This window comes from Orcinus orca, chromosome 10, assembly GCF_937001465.1.
Source record: "Orcinus orca chromosome 10, mOrcOrc1.1, whole genome shotgun sequence".
NCBI lineage: Eukaryota > Metazoa > Chordata > Mammalia > Artiodactyla > Delphinidae > Orcinus > Orcinus orca.
The window spans coordinates 22,848,674-22,854,673 of NC_064568.1; positions in this window are offsets into that span (position 1 = coordinate 22,848,674).

Sequence of the window (6,000 nt, forward strand, 5' to 3'; positions counted from 1 at the left end):
AGATGCCTCAACCAGTATTCTAATTTATTTGAGAGATTTTTGCACCTCATGAATAATGCCCCAAGACTTTAAAAGAGAAAAACATGAGCACTTGGACGCAAAGATTTATGGGTTTCAGTGCAAAACATTCCAGTGGGGAGATTTTAAAAATTAATTTGTTTGTATTCGAGGCAGCACAAACATGGAGTATTTGAGGCATTTAAGAATTTTAAATATGAGGGAGTATGCTGAATGGCGAAGCTGTTCATTTGAAATAGTGTATCAGAGTTTAGGACAGGTGGGGAAACTCAACTTTTCTTTTCAATGCAGAAACTGCTGCAAAATTGAGTTTTGCTTGGCCCACACAGGAGCACTCAGAAACCAAAGCAGCAGCCTTCAGCTCTGCTAAAGAGCTCTGAATATGCAATATTGCAGTCACTTCCGCACATTCAATGCAAGCCGCCATGTGTGTTTGTAAACAACTAAAAGACCCAGCTCATCTTGAGCAATACACAAATGAGCCATCTTTGAGAATGCCAGTCGCCTGCTAGTAACTTTCTAAAATTGCTCTCCAGCCCTAATTGAAACCATAAATCCTCATCACATTCAAAGCCCAACCACTGTATGCCATTAGCTCAGTACAGCTCTTAATCTTCTTCTTGTGGGGCACTTTCATGCTGTATCCTTCCTCTTGTAGCAGTCACATTTCTTATTACAGTTCACACACCTTGCAGCATTCCTGCCGGAATGTAACATCTCTGTAAGCAGGTCAATATGAGGCCCTGCTTAATAGGAACACCTACCCCATTCCTGCCGGAACAAGGTCAGAAACTGTCAGGGAAATAGATAGTCGCTGATTTCATCCTAGATGCTTGTAGATAACACAGATTGAAAGAATATTTAAATTCTGCTTTGTTAAGACAGGCTACTTCTCTTATATAGTGGAGCAGGTAGGAGGTTATGGTCGCCTCTAGACAATTCGCCAGACAAGACAAATGGCTTCGCAGACCATCTGACAGCTTTATTCTTGTGGCTCTGGCAGAAAAATAGGCAACAAAGATTGCAGAGGCGGCTGAGTGGAATACAACACAACAGTTCCGAAAAATATTAACTGGTGGTAAAATGAGTGGGAGGAGGTAGTAAAGGAACTGGCATTTCAGTTCTATAAAATCACTTATTACAACATTTTTATAGACAAATCATGCTCCCTTTCTGTGCGGTATCTTTGGGTCTGTTGCCCAGAATAGATGGTAAAGAATCCTTCCACGAGGCACGGAATGTTTATGTGGAAGGAGAGAGAAGGAGCAGCTATGACTCATTTTATGGCTGAATTATGCTCCTGATTCCAAGGAAGACCCTCTGGCAGTTTAGGTCTGGTTTTATCGTAGGTGCTTTTACAGATCTTTTCTGGCGCCATTTATTTGCCTGCACAACATCTCCTGGGCCTTCTAATGGACACTTGTAATTAATGTGGAATGCTTTCATACTTGTTTCGACACAAGTCCTTCTGGGGCCTTGAAAAGCTGAGACAACAATGAATACGGCAAGTTTTCTGTTCCTTGAAGCAGAGGAGACAGACTCAGTAGAGTATTTTCTGAGATGACAGCCCACCTTGTAGAGTCATCCTCAGTTCATCCCTTTTAACCAGCCTCACTCATTAAACATAGAAGAGAAATCGGCCTCTCAACTCTCTTGTGGGAAGTAATAAGGACTTGGACATTCCCTAACAAAGCTCTTCTTTGGCATAAAAACTGAAGCACACAGACGATGCACCCTTGGCAACAATACATCTTATAGTTGTAAGAAGTGTTAAATGTGTTTGTTCAAAGAGAAAAATCAGTAATGAAATACTTGGGAAAACACCGAGTGATACAGAGTTAAGTAGCTTTTCATCCTGCAGTACTTCCCGGGGCTTCTAATATCCTAACATGCATTTCAGATCTTCAAGAAAGGAATACTTGCATTTCTGATATTTATTTTACCACGGGACTCTTTATTTTATGGAAACTTGCATGTGGCCAGTGTTCCTTAGAATACTCTAAGAAATAATGCCCTTCTTTATCCAGAACTCTTTTACACAGGGAGAAATGACATTTCTTTAAGTGTCAGGCAGATTTAAATATTTGCCTTTCCAAAATCTTTTAGAGTTCCCCATTGTCCCCATTAATCATAGAGTAATGATCAATGCCTTTATTTATTTGCATTCAAAATCACAGATGATCTCATCTCATATTTTCTCCCTTTATGACCCAGTACATAGCCTTCCTTGACCCTCACACAGCAGTCAAATTTGTCCCTTGCTCTTCTGTATATACACTTGCTATCTCTCACCTCTATATTCTTGAACACAATACTTCCTCTTTGTGGAACAAGCTGTTCTTACTTCTACCTATTTGGGACCTAGACATTTTTCCAGAATCATGCCAAATGCCACCTTCCATGAGTCCTTCAGTTTTGCAGTTGGGACTCAGTCTTTCCTGCTTTAGTGTTTCTTCTGTATTTGGTGTGGACCTCTGCTATAGCTTACGTCAGCCTTGCAGTGTTGTGGTTGTTTGCTGAGTTCTATGAGTTCTTCTGCTTGCCTGTGAGTTCCTTGAGGGCAGGGACTACGTCTTGTTCATCTTTGGGCACAGAGCCTGTTACGCTGTCAAAACAGAATCTAGGTCAAGCTAAATTGAGATATGTAACCCCTGGATCCCATTTTTACTTGGCTTTCTCTCTTTAGCTTTCCTGCAGTATCTTTGAAATGACCAGGCCATAGGATGATGGCAGGGTCCACCTTAGAGCTGGCCTAAGGCCACCCTCCCAGGTCTGAGTATTCTGTGCTTTGCTCCAATGTTACACTGTCTGTTTCATAACTACACGGTTGACAGGGTTCTTCTGGCTGGGAGACAAATTTCTTGGGGCCTTTCTGCAGAATTTACCTGCAGAATTGCTCTAGACTTACCCCCATAAGGCTGAGCCTGCAGCTTTGGGGGAGGCAGTTGAACTTACAGGAAGTCTAATGTACCCTCTATCTCAGGTCTAGCAACCACACATGTGCCCAGATGTGTCCCTGATGAAGATGCTATCACCAAGTTCTTCCTTCACTCAGGCTTTGAAGTCCCTTCCCAGAGTCCTCACGGTGGCACTGTTTTCAGATTGTTTTGTTCCCTGAGGCTTCTTCACCGAGTACTGACCTAGCTCTATGCTCTGCACATTGAGAGACACTGTCCAGCCTCATGTTTAGTTTCTTCGCCCAGTTTCAGCTCTGCGAACCCCAGCCTAGGTCAGAGGCCGGCACCTTCCCACTTTATCAGAACACACCTGCAGTTATGTTGCATAGTTCCAAGAAGCAGTAAGTATAGATTTAAGAGTAAATGTGAGCTCTGGATTCAATGTGGCTGGGTTCATACCCTGGTTTCAACACTAAATATCTGTGAATTGGGGCAAATTAACCTTTGTGACCTCAGTTTACTTAGCTATAAGATAAGATGATAGTGGTTCCTATTGCACGGGCGTTTTTTGAGAATTAAAGGAAATGACACATGTGAAGCACCTGGCACAATGCCTGGCGTGTCGTAAGTGCCCCCAAAAGGTGGGTTTTGTTACTGTTTTAGAATCCAATGGAAAGAATAACTTAAAGCCTGGGGAGGCCCTGGGCAACATGTTTAATAGCCCCACTGTCCTCACCTGTAAAATGGGTATGCTCATCATCTACTGATGTAAAACAGGGTATCACAAACTTAGTGGCTTCGAACTACACACATTTGTCACCTCATAGTTTCTCTGGTTCGAGAGTCCAGGCACAGCTTAGCTGGATCTTCTGCCACGCTGCAGTCAAGATGTCGGCCCCGGCTGGGCTCTCACCTGGAGGCTCCATGGGGCGAGTTCACTCCCAGGCGCCCGCAGGCTGTTGGTGGAACTCATTTCCCGAGGCTGTGGGACTCGTGGCCTTTACTTTTCTTCAAAACCACTTTCTTCAAAGTAGAGAGAAAGAGACCGAGAGACTCCAACAAGATTGCACTGCAGTGTGATCAGCACATCCCATCCCCTTTGCCATGTAACAGTGGTTAGGAGCCAGTCCAAGGTCCCGCCCATCCTTGAGGGGAAGGGATCACACAAATGTATAACTATGGCGGCCATCTTACTGCCTGTCGTCCACAAGGGGGATGATAGCAACAGAAATGGTCTCATGGGTTTTTGTGAGGCTTTGACAAATTAACACACGTAAGTGCCTGGCACTTCGTAAGCGTTCAGTAAGGGTTTTCTGTTTCTAATCAGGCCTGTGAGTGGAAGGGGAAGCTGGGTTGGAATGAATGAATGAAAGACTAATGGGCCTAAATGCAGTATTTATAACTGGGTAGATTGCTCCCAAGCAGGCTCTTTGCACAGCTGATTTCCCCAGTGGTTTCAGATCAGCAGCTGTGAGCTCTGCTGTGGGTGGTGGTGAACATCAACTGTAGGTGGGTATTATGCCTTAGTCATGTGTAACTAATTTAAAGCCCACTGTGTTTTCAGGCAAGTGTCTGTAATTGACATTTTTGCTAATTGTGAGAATGACTTGTTTGCCATCTTCCCTCACAACTCTAAGAGAGTTGAGTCGGGAACTGAGGAGTGGGATTGAATGAATTGGCTTCCTCCTGTGTGAGGTACTGAGGTATCGGTTTGGTGCCACAGGTTGGCTCGTAGGCAAAGTTCAGACAATCATAGAGCTAGGAATCAGCTCAGAAATACTGTGGCCAAGTACAGGCTCCCTGGCCCATAGACAAAGAGTACAAAGAATGAATTTCCTCATTTCAACTTGAGGCCTTTTCTGTGCCAGGCTTTGTGCTAGATGCTCAGGGAACAAAAGGAAAGAAACTTAGACAAAAATCATGCTTGTGGAATTTTTACCGTATGGCCCCCAAATTCTTTGACATGCCTTCCACTGAGGGGGAGGGGCAATTTGTGTCTCCTCTTCTTGATCTGGGCTCTGTGACTGTTGACAAGTAGCCTACAGCAGAAATGATGCTGCAGTTTCTAGTCTCAGACCTTAAGAAATTTGCAGCCTTCACTCCTTATCTCTTGGGATGTTTCCTCTTGAAACCCAGTCACCATGCCACCATGGAGAGGTCCGGTGCAGACAAAATGATAGCCAGCGTCACCTGCCAGCCATGTGAGTGAGCCATCTCAGAAGTGTATCCTCCAGCACCAGTAGAGCTGACGCCACGTGGAACAGGGGTGAGCTGTCCCCATCAGCTCTTACCCAAATTATCGCTGTTGTTTTGAGTCACCAGATTTTGGGGTGGCTTGTTATACAGCAACAAATTGCTGGGACAATGCCCTTACAATGTCTGGAAGAGGAGACAGACACTAACCAAAGACTAAAGCTGGTAACTTATATCTATATGATGAGATTATTGCTCTGCAGGATAAGAACACCTGTGAGAGCATCAAACTAGGAGCCTCTGACTTAGGTTCTGCAACCAGGGAGGGTTCCCCTGAAGTGATGCTTGAGCTGAGATTGAAAGAAGCTAATTAAATGAAGGTGGGGCAAGAAAGAGCTGTGCCAGGGCCTCATAGTGTGCAAGAGCATGAGATATTTGAAGAAGGGAGGAGGTCAGTGTGTATTGAGGGGAGATATGGGGTTGGGGGGAGTGATGCAAGGAGCTGCAGGCAGGGTAGGCAGCATCCACATGTTGGAGTGGGCCGCCCCCACGCCAGGCAATGCTCTGAGTTGTCACAGGAGAATAGGATGAGATTCTGGGACTCGCAGGCATGTGTCGGATGAGTGGGGGAGAAAGTGGGGAAACTCGACAGGGGATTTGGTGTAACCTGCCCGTCTTACCTACAGGTGCAACCCACAGTGAGTGACTGCACTGCTGGCACGGGGTGGGGGTCTTGATTCAGTAAGGAATTAATTGTTTCCTGGCAAAAGAAAGGCTGGAAGCCTTTTTCTTAAGAGTTCTAACTCCTTTTCCAGACTGCTTTTCTCAGCTGACCTAATTCAGTAGCAGTGTCTACAGGAGTTTTTAATAGATCCACAGGGGCTGGTGTTTC